Source organism: Oreochromis aureus, linkage group 17, assembly GCF_013358895.1.
Source record: "Oreochromis aureus strain Israel breed Guangdong linkage group 17, ZZ_aureus, whole genome shotgun sequence".
In the NCBI taxonomy this organism is placed as follows: domain Eukaryota; kingdom Metazoa; phylum Chordata; class Actinopteri; order Cichliformes; family Cichlidae; genus Oreochromis; species Oreochromis aureus.
In genome coordinates, this window is record NC_052958.1 from 39,295,844 (window position 1) to 39,308,431 (window position 12,588).

Here is a 12,588-nt window from a genome sequence, read left to right on the forward strand (position 1 = left end):
GTCTCAAAGAGAAGGTTAGTCATTACATAGTGTGAATTTTGTGTATTATTTCTGTCCAGTCCGAAACAGTTGGTGGTTCCTCATTCGGCCATTTGCGTGTTATAGCTTTCTTGCTGGCAGCCAGTAGTATCTGTACCAGGTATCTATCCTGTTTCTTCAGTCTGTTTGGTATATTGCCTAAATAAAAAACACTGAAACTCCCTTCAAGCTGTGACCCAATTATCTGCTTAGTGTGTTCAATCACAACTGACCAGTAGGGGGAGATTTTAGGACACTCCCAAAAAATATAGAAGTGGCCTGCTTAAGTATATCCACATCTCCTCCAACATTTTCCTTGGTCAACATTTTTGCTTTGGTGTTCTGTAATCTTAGGTGTGATAAAAAAAACCTCATAGTGTTCTTTCAAGTGACTTCTCTCCATAGTTCGGAGCTAGAAGTAGTGGCTATAGTTTTACATATATTAGACCAATCTTCTTCGGATAACTTTATTCCGGCCTCTTTCTCGAATCTAATTTTAATATAGGTGGTAGACAATTTGCTTTCTGTTTGTAGTGTTGAGTTGATCATGGAAATTTGGGTTTTTAGCAGTTTCCCTGTCACGGGTTGCCGGGGCAAGCCGTGTGTGAATTATTAATGGACCCAAGATGCAGACTGCTTAAGTTGAGAGCGAGCTTTATTAACAAAAAGGTGAAAGAAACAGGGACGAGGTGGATGAAAACCAAAACCTAAGAGTAACCTAAACTGGGAAAAGCTAAGCAAAAACAAACCTGAAACCTTGAGACGTGAAACAGAGATGCAGGGAGAACAATGCGGGGAGAATGCACAAGAAAGTGGAGGGGAACAACACAGACGAACCAGCCACAAGGATGGGTGAACACACACTATAAATACACACACCAGTAATCAGGGGATGGGAAACAGGAGGGAAACACACCAGGGAGACATAACAGCTGACAAGGCAGGGGAAACGTAAACAGAAGATACTGACATAAGACAAAGACCTTCAAAGTAAAACAGGAAACACATACACGTAATGACACAGACTCAGAGACGCGGACTAAACACAGACCTACTACACTAAGGGGATGCACAAGCAGGGAAGACACCAAACAGAGGGAACACCACTAAACCCTAGGAAACCCAAAACAACAGTCATAATACAAAAACTATCAAAAGTAAAAGTACACAACCAAAAACACTGGGTCACCGACCCAGGACCATGACATTCCTTTTACATATGTTTATAAAGATTTGGACTAAAGATCTTTACTCCTTAGACATAATATCCTTAATAAAATGAGATCTTAATTGGAGGTATCTAAAAAAAAATCACCTCTCTCCAAATTGTAATTAACTGACATTTGTTGGAAGGTATCTAAACCTTTTTCAGATGATATTTTCCAGTATGCGATGATACCTAGGTTGCACCAGGTTTTAAACCTACTGTCGATATTTGCAGGGGTGAATGCTGTATCATATATTGGCCACCATAGTATTCTCACGTCTCTTTCAAACATTTTATCTTTAAGTTCCTTAAACCTCAGTGGTACTCAGTGGTACTTTTATGCAGTAGGATACCTTATTTCAAAATGACTGTAACAAAGATTTATCCCCAAGAATAGCCGGAAGAGGGACATGAACTTCCGCCTGGTCTATTTCTTTCCATTTGGCGTCACATGTTGAGTCGCACCATGCAATCAGGACTCTAAGCTGTGCAGCCTTATAATAATTTTCTAGACATGGGAGAGCCATGCCTCCTTTATTTCTAGGTAATTGCAATGTCTCATACTTTAGTCTAGGTCTGTGTTTTCCCCAAATATAATTTGAGAACATTCTTTTCTATTTGATAAATTGCCTGGAGGACACCTCAACAGACAATGCCAGGAATAAATAAAGCAGTTTAGGTAGTATCGTCATTTTTATTAATTCAATCCTGTTATGCATATTTATTGGCAGTAGCAAGCATCTGTCAAAATCTGTTTTAATGTTTACTGTTAGAGGGGTATAATTAAATTTGCAAATATCGGTTGATTCTTTGGGCAGTTGAACCCCTAAATATTTAATTAAGTTCTTGTTCCAATTATTCTTTAGGAGTTTAAGAATATATTTGTTTGGTTTATATTTAAAGGTAAGAATTTGAGTTTTATGAAGATTTAATTTGTAACCAGAATATGAGCCATACGTATTGAGCAAAGATAGTAATATTGGTAGGCTAATATCGGGTTTAGTAAGGCTACGTCCACACGTACCCGGGTATTTTTGAAAACGTAGATTTTTCTATGCGTTTGCACCTTTCGTCCACACGTAAACGGCGTTTTTGGTCACTGAAAACGGAGATTTCTAAAAACGCCTGTCAGGGTGGATATTTTCGAAAACTCCGTTTTTGCATTTACGTGTGGACGAAGAAAACTGAGAAAACGCAGCGTCAAAGGTGTGCGCCTTTTTTGACGTCACACTGTGCGCCACGTTATTGTTTCGGTGAAATGAATTTCTACAATACTGTTACTGTTAATTGTACTCTCTGCAGTGTTTAAATGCTTACATATACACACACAGTTACTGTCCCTCCACACTTACGACTCGGTTCTGTTTCTATGCCCCATCTTTGTTTACTATTTCCTACCGAGGCTTCTAGACTTCTGATTGGCCAACATTTCTACACGGTTAGGAATATATCACCACCTGTTGCTTTAGCAGCGTTTCCCTTCATGTCTGCGTTTACGTGTGGACGGGATTATTTTTTAAAACGAAAACGGAAAATCTCCGTTTTCAAAAATACCCGTGTACGTGTGGACGTAGCCTAAGAGTCACCAGGACATCATCTTTTTTTTTTTTTTTTTTTTTTTTTTATCCTGTCCCGTTTGGTTCTTTTGCCATCAGAATTATTGTCTAAAGGCGAAGAAAGATGCCCAACGGATTTACTTTACCAAATTGACCATCCCAGCCTTGCCGTAATGGTCCATTTGATTCACCTTTTATTGTTTATTTTATTTTCACTTGCTGAATACGGGACAGACTTAACTGGGGGAAAGAAAGAGGGAAAGAAAAACAGCGGGGAAGAGGGACGGGGAAAAACGGCAAAAAACCAAAAACCAACAGAATAAGCAGACAAAAAAATACATATATCGATCATCTGGATCACCTGTTGAGAAAGAAAGAGAAAGCAAGCAGAAGAAAACGAGAGTAATAAACAACATCACAATGATCTATGGGAATATGACAGTAAATACTAAATGTTAGACATTATTGTGCAGCACGTAAGATCGACAGCGCACAGTGTGCTTTGAGGTAAGAGCCAAAAAGGGTGTAGTTTGTGTGTGTACACCTGTGAGCATGAGCGCGCTTGTTTGTTTTTTTTTGTTTGTTTGTTTGTTTGTTTTTAAAGGTTCCTTCATGTAATGATCTGCTAGAGGGTGTGGGGGGCCACTGCCCCGTCCTCCAGGGCATGGCGCAGGTATGGAGGAGATCAAAACTCTAGACATCCAGAGGCCCCAGAACACAAGAGACCAAGGAAGACCAACAGAGGGGCAGCTGCGTCACTATCCCAGAAAGAGCTGAGGAGAGTCCCAGATGAGGGGTCACTCAGCAGCCGCGGAGCAGAAGCCAGAGGGGGTTGCAGTGACGTGCCCGTGAGCTCCGCCGGCAGCCAGCTGTGCCTGAGTGACCGAGCCCCGGGCCGAGAGGCCGAGGCACCCGCCTCCGGTGGCCCGAGCGAGCCCCAGGCTCCAGGCCCCGATAAGCAGCCGCCAAGGAGTGAGCCGGTGTGTACCTGGGCGCCCACCCCCGGACACACAGAACCACCAACGCACCGATGTCTGAGGGCGTCTGCCACCGGCAGGGGAAGTGGTGGGGGGAGATAGGCCTCCAAACCTTGGAGGGCCTGAGATGTCCCCAGAGAGGTGGCGTCTGATACCCAACCTGACATATAGACACAGACATACAGGCACACACAGATACAAACATCCATTCCCACCCTCATGCTCTCATAAGCAATTATTCCACACTCAACCAACGTGGAGACAGACATAAAGAGACGCTGTACACACAATCACTCTCCCCAAGCGTACTCTAAGAACCGGTCTGGGTACCCTTGCCCTGGAGGGGAAACTGCACCCAGACCCAGGTGGTGTTACCCTTTTCCCTGGTGGGAGAAGCAGACCACCCGACTCCGCAGCAGCAGGGAGGCCCCACATTCCAGACCCCAGTCAGACGGCCAACTCCTCCTCCTAGCCCCCCCACTCCAGCAGGCCGCAGAGAACGGGGGTGTAGGAAGACTCCAAACCTCCCTCCACCTGCTCATATGTAGTGTTGATGTATGTGTGTTCTAAGGTGCATTTAAAACCCAGGAGGGCATGGAGCTACCTGCCAGAGCAGCAGGTAAGCGCATAGCCCCTCCTGCTAGCCCTCAATGTCTACGTGTATTTAAAATTGAGAGGTGGGCAACGACGCCAGGGGTGAGGTGTACACCCTGATGGTAATTTGGATTCTGTGTGGCGTGCCCACCCCCAAGATCCTATATGTATGTGTAATGAGAGTGTGAGTAATGTGAATGTCTAAGTTGTGGGATAAAATTGAGGCAGAGGCAGCCAGAAGAGGACAGAGGGGGGGGATGCCTCCCCTGCACCCTGGTGACACACCCCTACCCCAAGGCCCTGCATGTGTGGGTGACTGTGGTGGAGCGAGAAGAGGGAGGCAGCTGGAGATGGGAGGGAAGGAAGGAGGGGCAGTGACCCCTCCTGGGGCCAGCTCCCCGCTGACCCCAGTAGGCACCCCATACTCTGCAACCCCCAGGGAAAGGGGGCCCAGGCCCATCCGGACCGGGGCCCAGTGCAGCAGCGCCGCCCGGCCCCACAGAGCCCGGGACAGTCCACCCGACCCCACCACAGAGAAAACTACACCCACCCCATCATCCACTCATCTTCCAGACTACACAAGACAATAGACGCCCAGGCTGAGATCTTCCTCCACCTCTCCTGTATCTCCCCTCCTGCAGAGAGTTCCCGAAGAGAGGAAGGCTCCTGCAAGATGTGACAACCTCCCCACCAGTTGAAGAGCCCCCAGGTGGCTCGATGCACCGGGCGGCACCCTGCGCCAGGACCGGGCCCCATACACCCACCCGCCCACAACCCCAGCAACACACCAACCAGGACCCAGGCCCTGAGGCCCGGCCAGGGCCCCAGCCCAGAGACGGAACGCCCCAGAACCTCACGCCCATCCCGGACCCACCTAGGGGCAGCCAGGCTACCAGGTCAGTAACCCACGTCCGTCAGCACAGACCCTCCCCTAGCCCTGCTGCACGCAGCCACGAGGAAACCGTCACCCAAGAGCCAACAGAGCCCTTAATTGGCCATGACCGCTACCCCGGGTTGAGCCCCCCAAGGAAGATGCTCCTGGGGAACCCCCGATGCCCTAAGCCTGTCCCTACCCCCACACCTATCACAACAGTGAAGGTGGGACCAAACTATGACCCCCACCCCACTAGGTGATGGAGCTGATCAAAGGAGCCCAGAGAAATTGATCTGATGTGGTGGCAGAGGTTGTATCAAGACTAATGTAATCTAATAGATAATTTCTATATTGGTTAAAATTAAGATTATTTTTATTTTTCCAGTTCATGAGGACTGTTTTTGGCTATGCATAGTGCAGTGAAAACCATATGGGCTATATTCTTTTCCGTAGTGACATTATCTAAGCTGCCCAACAAACACACTAAAGGGAAGTTGGAATGTTACATTTCAGACACTTCGATAAGTCTTCACATATCTCGCGCAAAAACTTCTGAACTGGTGGACAGAACCAAAGAGCGTGGATATAATTGTCCGGTGAATTGGTTTGGCAGTGTGAGCAGTTGTTGGTAGATGTAAAGCCCATCTTGAACATCCGATGACCTGTATAGTGCACTCTATGTAGTATTTTGTATTGAATTAATTGAAGACTGGGATTTCTAATTAGATGAAAGGTTTTTGAGCAAATCTGAGACCAGAAGTTTTGGTCTAAGTTAACTGATAAATCCGCTTCCCATTTTGCAATAGGAAGTGATATTGATTCATCTATTTTAGAAAGCATTCTGTATATTTTGGATAGTAATTTGGGGTTTTAAGAGTCAGAAACTGAACCACACTTGGTGGTGTTTGTAGTTCATCTTGACCTGGTTTAAATCTCTTTTTTACTATGATTTAATTTGCTGATATTCTAAAAATCTTTTCTTGCTGATCCCATATTGTGTAACTACTCTGTCAAATGAAATAAATTCTGTTCCTTCTAGTATATGTTCTAAATATTTGATTCCTTTACCACTCCAATCTGAAAAGTTTATCATATTATTGTTTTGTAATATGTCAGGGTTGTTCCAGATAGGTGTACGCGTTTGCATGGGATTAATGAAGACTCTGTCAACTTCAGAAACTCCCACCATGCTGTCAGAGAAGAGCTGATGTTGATGCTTTTGAAGCATTCATGTCGTTGGATGTTTGAGCTGATAAATGGTAGATTTGAAATCTCTAGATTATTGCAAAGTGCTTGTTCTACATCTAGCCAAGGTTCATCTAAGAGGGTATGTTTTGCCATCCTGAGATAAACTGAAGCCTGTTGGCTAAGAAGTAGTGCTGAAAGTTAGGTAGTTCTAATCCTCCTTTATCCTTGGTCTTTTGTAGTGTTTTTAAGCTTATACGTGGGGGCTTATTTTTCAAAAGGAATTTGGACATATATGAATATAGAGATCTGAACCAATCTTATGGCGGTTTAGTTGGGATCATTGAGAATAAATAATTTATTTTTGGTAATACCATCATTTTTATAGCGGCAACCCTTCCCATGAGTGATATGGGTAGACATTTCCACCTAGCCAGATCACCTTCTACTTTCTTTAAAAGTGGGATATGGTTTAATTTAGTTAGATCTGCAAGCTTGGGAGAAACATTAATACCTAAATATTTTATATTTCCTGATTGCAGTGGAGTAGAAGAGGAATTATGGAAGGAGCAATTAATCGGAAGGACTGTAGATTTTGACCAGTTAATTGAGTAATCTGATATTCTTGCAAAAGAGTTTATCAGTTCAATCACCCCAGAGATATTGGTTTGTGAATTTTGGAGAAAGAGTAACACATCATCCGCATAAAGGCTGATTTTATGTTCCATGTTCTTGCATTTTATGCCCTTAATTACTGAATTCTGTCTAATTGCTGCTGCTTATGGTTCGATAAAAATTGCAAACAGTGAAGGGGAGAGTGGGCATCCCTGCCTGGTGCCCCTCAGGAGACAGAAGCTGGAGGATGTCTGGTCATTTGTTCTGACACAAGCTGTTGGGGAATTATATAATATTTTTAACCAGTTGATGAAAGAAGATCCAACACCAAATTTGTTTAAAGTTGTAAATAGAAATTTCCAGTTAACTCTGTCAAACGCTTTTTCTGCATCTAAAGATAATATTGTAGTTTCAAGGTTTTTACTGTATGAGTAGTCTATCAAATTAAGTAATCTACGTGTATTTGTTGATGAGTGCCTACCTTTTATGAAACCAGTTTGGTCAGGATGAATTAAGAGGGGGGTTATTTTCTCTAGTCTCTTCGAGAGAGCTTTGCAGATAATTTTGAGGTCTACATTTATAAGGGATATTGGACGATAGCTTGAGGGATATACAGGGTCTTTGCCTGGTTTTAGCAGGAGATTAATGTTTGCAGAATTCATATCTGATGGAAGTCTGCCCTTTTCTTTGATTTCCAACAACGTTCTGTAAAAAACTGGTGCTAGAATCGTCCAGAATTCTTTGTAGAATTCTGCAGGAAAGCCGTCTGGACCTGGAGCCTTATTATTGGGCACACTTATCAGGGCTTCCTGGAGTTCACCTGATGTCAGTGGCGAATCCAGTGCAATTGCTTGAGAGTCTGATATTTGCTTGAGAGTCTGATACGGGACATCAGGACATCATCTGCATATAAACAAACCTTGTACTCTTTGCCGCTGATGGTAACACCTGTAACTTCCTCACATTCTCGAATGACCTGCTCCAGTGGTTCAATAAACAGTACAAATAGAGCAGGGCTAAGAGAACAGCCCTGTCTACATCCTCTTTTAAGGACTAAGTCTGAGAGGTCCCCATTATCTTTTATCCTGGCGGTAGAACAATTATACAAGGACCTCAAACAACTAATACTCTGGTTATTAAAACCAAAGCATTTTAGAATAAAAAGAAAATAAAAACTCCCATCTAACAGAATCAAAGGCTTTTTCAGCATCAAGGCTAAGAACGATTGACTCTATGTTTTTCACATAATTAGTTTGATGAAGTGTCCGTCGTATGTTATCGTGTGTTTGTCTATTCTTGACAAATCCTGTCTGATCAGTATCTATAAGTTCGGGGAGTATAGGTTCCAGTCGCTTGGTCAATATTGTCGCAAATATTCTATAGTCTATGTTTAATACTGATATAGGTCTGTAGGAGCTACATTCAGTTTTGTCTTTTCCAGACTTTGGTATTACAGAGATAAGAGCTTGGTTCCATGATACTGGTATTTTGCCACGCCCCAAGATATAATTAAAACAGGATTTCAGTAACGGTGTAATAATATGTTTAAAGATTTTATACCATTCTGAGGGAAAGCCATCTGGGCCTGGCATTTTATTTCCCTTCAACTATTCAGCACACATTTTGATTACTTTTCCTAAAGTGACTCAAAACCTGTACTCATGTGTAGGAGTAGTGTGGAGTAGTCTACAAGTTTTTGTACAGTGTGGCTGTTGGAGGACCAAGTTAACCTAAATTTCTATTGAGATGGATTTTAAATCCACCAGTGAGGGTCAAATCAATGAAAATGTTTATTTTAAAAATCTTGAAAGTGAAAAAACACGAAAACACACAAAATGAAAAAAGAACTCTGGTTGCTAGTTTTAACTGACTAGTTATTTGTTTGTGATCATCAACTCTGATGATGTTTTCACAGTTTCAAAGGTGTCATCCAAACTGACCTCGTTTCTCAGTCGTTACTTTGGCAAAGGTAATCTTAATCTTTACCTGATCTTCAGCTGCTTCTTTATGGCATCTACATCTTTATGACACACTCCCATAAACTATATGAGATAGCTAATGGCACTGGCATAATTTCAGAAGGTAAAGAACTCTGTACACATAGAGGACAAAAGACTGAACGTAGGTCTAAATTCTTCAAATGAATGTAAACATTCATAAAAATGTAAAGATTTATAAATCCCTTTATGAACATTGCTTAACAAATACATATCAGCCTCTACATCAATTCAGTAATCTGCATTGAGAATTTTCTCTTATCACCAACATTAGTCCCTTTCCCATTAGTTCCAGGTGCACTGTGAGAGTCATGTTCTTTGATTTCTCCAGTGCCTTCAATACAATCCAAACCTCAGTGCTAAGGGAGAAGCTGCAGGGAGTGGGAGTGGACCATCAGCTGTCCTCGTGGATTATTGACTACCTCACCAGGAGACCCCAGTATGTGAGGCTGTGGGACTGTGTGTCTGAGGTGGTAGTCTGTAGCACGGGGGCCCCACAACGAACAGTACTCCCCCCTTTCCTCTTCACCCTGTACACTGCAGACTTCAGTTATAACACAGACACTTGCCATCTCCAGAAGTTCTCAGAGGGCATCGCCATTGTGGGTCGGGTGTCGGAGGGAAACGAACTGGAATACAAGGTGGTGATCAATGACTTTGTCAGCTGGTGCGAACAGAACCATCTTTGCATCAATGCCAGTAAGACGAAGGAGCTGGTGATTGACTTCAGCAAGAAGCCACCCTCTATTACACCAGCGAACATCCAGGGATTGTACATTGAAATGGTGGAGGAGCACAAATACCTGGGTGTTCACCTCAATAACAAACTGGACTGGTCCATGAACACAAATGCACTTTACAAAAAGGGTCTAACTCGTCTCCACCTGCTACAACGGCTGAGATCCTTTGGGGTGAACAGGACACTCCTAAGGACGTTTTAAGACACTGTGGTGGCGTCTGCTATTTTCTATGCTGTGGTCTTCTGGAGTGGTGGAATGGCAGAGAGGGACAGGGGGAAACTCAACAGACTGGTCAGGAGGGCCAGCTCTGTCCTGGACTGTCTGCTGAAGTCCATCGAGCAGGTTGGGGAGGAGAGGATGTTGTCTAAGCTAACATCCATCATGGACAACACCTCCCACCCCCTGCATGAGACTGAACACTGAGCAACTCGTTCAGCAGTGGACTTTTACACCCACAGTGTAGGAAGGAGCGCTACCGCAGGTCATTCTTACCAGCAGCTGTCAGACTCTATAACACAGTTTAACATTCTTTTGGTCATCTTACTCACCAGCTTGTTTGTTTACTGTACATTTTATACATAGCTCTGTAGATTCTTCAATTTTTCTATACATATTCTGTAAATTGTTACCTGTATATATGAACTTCAGTTGCTTATGTGTATAGGACCACCCTGTGTCTTCCTTTTATATTTTATATTCCCCCTGCTATAAAAGCTTTGTAGCACCCAAATTTCTCATCTGTGGGATAATAAAGGTCTATTCTATTCTATTCTATCCTATTCTATTCTATTCTATTCTATTCTTTTTCTTTGGCCGCTCAAATTTCTTATCAATAGGAATACAACTTTAACACAGTTAGAAAAAGAAAAAGAAAAGAAAAAGAACACATTTACCCACCAATTTGGGACCAAGGATGAAATATATGAGTCATTTGGATACAGTATGGTTGCTTAAGGAATGTCAACAGAAATAATTGAGTTTAATTTATTTATAAAGCACCAAATCACAACTACAGTCGCCTCAAGGTGCTTTCTTGTAAGGTAGACCCTACAATAATCCATACAGAGAAAAACCCAACAATCATATGACCCCCTATGAGCAAGCACTTTGGCGACAGTGGGAAGGAAAAACTCCCTTTTAACAGGAAGAAACCTCCAGCAGAACCAGGCTCAGGGAGGGGCGGGGCCATCTGCTGTGATTGGTTGGGGTGAGAGAAGGAAGACAGGATAAAGACATGCTGTGGAAGAGAGACAGAGATTAATAACAGATATGATTGAGTGCAGAGAGGTGCTTGCTCATAGGGGGTCATATGATTGTTGGGTTTTTTCTCTGTATGTATTATTGTAGGGTCTACCTTACAAGAAAGCACCTTGAGGCGACTGTTGTTGTGATTTGGTGCTGTATAAATAAAACTGAAGTGAATTGAATTGAATTGAATTGAATCAAGATGCAGATGAAAAGCTGTGGCTGCTTTATTTTAGCACCACAAAAGAAAAGTGAGCACAAACAACAAACAAAATTTTTTTTTAAATTGGCAGGTAAATTCAGAGAGGAAAAAGACATTATGTGCAACCCAGAGATGAAGAACGATATAAAAAATAAAGGACAGAAGAGGAAGATATTATTTTCAAAGATAAGAATGCTCAGCAAGTCACATTTTATAAACTCTAACTCTTATTTGTCACATCCTAATAATCATTTCTATTTGTTTTTAAATCAGGTATTTCATATATACATGATCTGTTGATGAATTAAGCTTTTGTGAAGCAAAACTACAAAACTGAAGTTTACTTCAGCTGGTTTTGTGCTCTTAAGAGGTTGCATGAAAATGTGTACTAAGCAGTTTAGTGCTAAACCGGCTAGTTTGTAGTATTGCTGTTTAGTTTGATGCACTGTGTTGGACTGTTGCAGGGCAGGCTGTGGTTAAATTGAAGGTGATGATGCTGATTAGATTCACTCATTTTTATCAGTTTTTAGTTCAGTTTTGTTTATGCAGCACCAAGTCACATAACAGAGGCCTCGAGGAACTTTATATTGTAAGGTAAGACTCTAGCTTTGTTTTACTAGCTTCATATTCTGTAGTAGGTTGTAAATCCATTATACAGTGCTGAATTCATTGTGGCTAGATCCACAAATAACAGTGAATACTGAAAAAGCAGCGTGCATCAGCTGATCGTTGGCTTAACAAACAAAGATTGTGTTCCTTAACTCTAAGCCCTACTTTTTCCCACACTGCACAACTACATCCATAGGCTTACCTCAGCTGCCAAAACTCAGGTATAGTTTTAGTCTTAACTTGATCTTCAACTGCTCCTTGTGATGGAAGGTTTTAGGCTTCTGACCTTCTCTGTTGAGTTGATATGGCTGAATATAAGGATCGTGTTTTGTCAGTTATACTCATGTGCTTCAGCCAACATCCATCTGCACGGTGTACTAAGGTAAAGCTAGTCAGAAACCCAGCGTGAAGATGACGCTGAGTGCATGCTGACCACAGCAGGGGCAGCCAGAACTTACATTTCAGGAGGAAGAAAATTCAAAGATGAGCAGCCAGGCTTATAGCCTCTGTTTCCAATTCTTCATGTTTCCCCCCTGGAACCACTGCACTGTTCCAAAAAATAGTAATGTCAAAGTATCTTACTGTATATTTTACAGTTTTGTACTGTCTTTCTAGAATATCATGAAATTTACATAAGTAGACTGTGATTGTACATGTCAAAGGTAAAATAACATAACATCACTGTAAATATAGTAAAACACAATTTACTTGTTTTTTAAATATATTTTTTTGTACATATGCATATTTAGATTGTAAAAATACATTCACA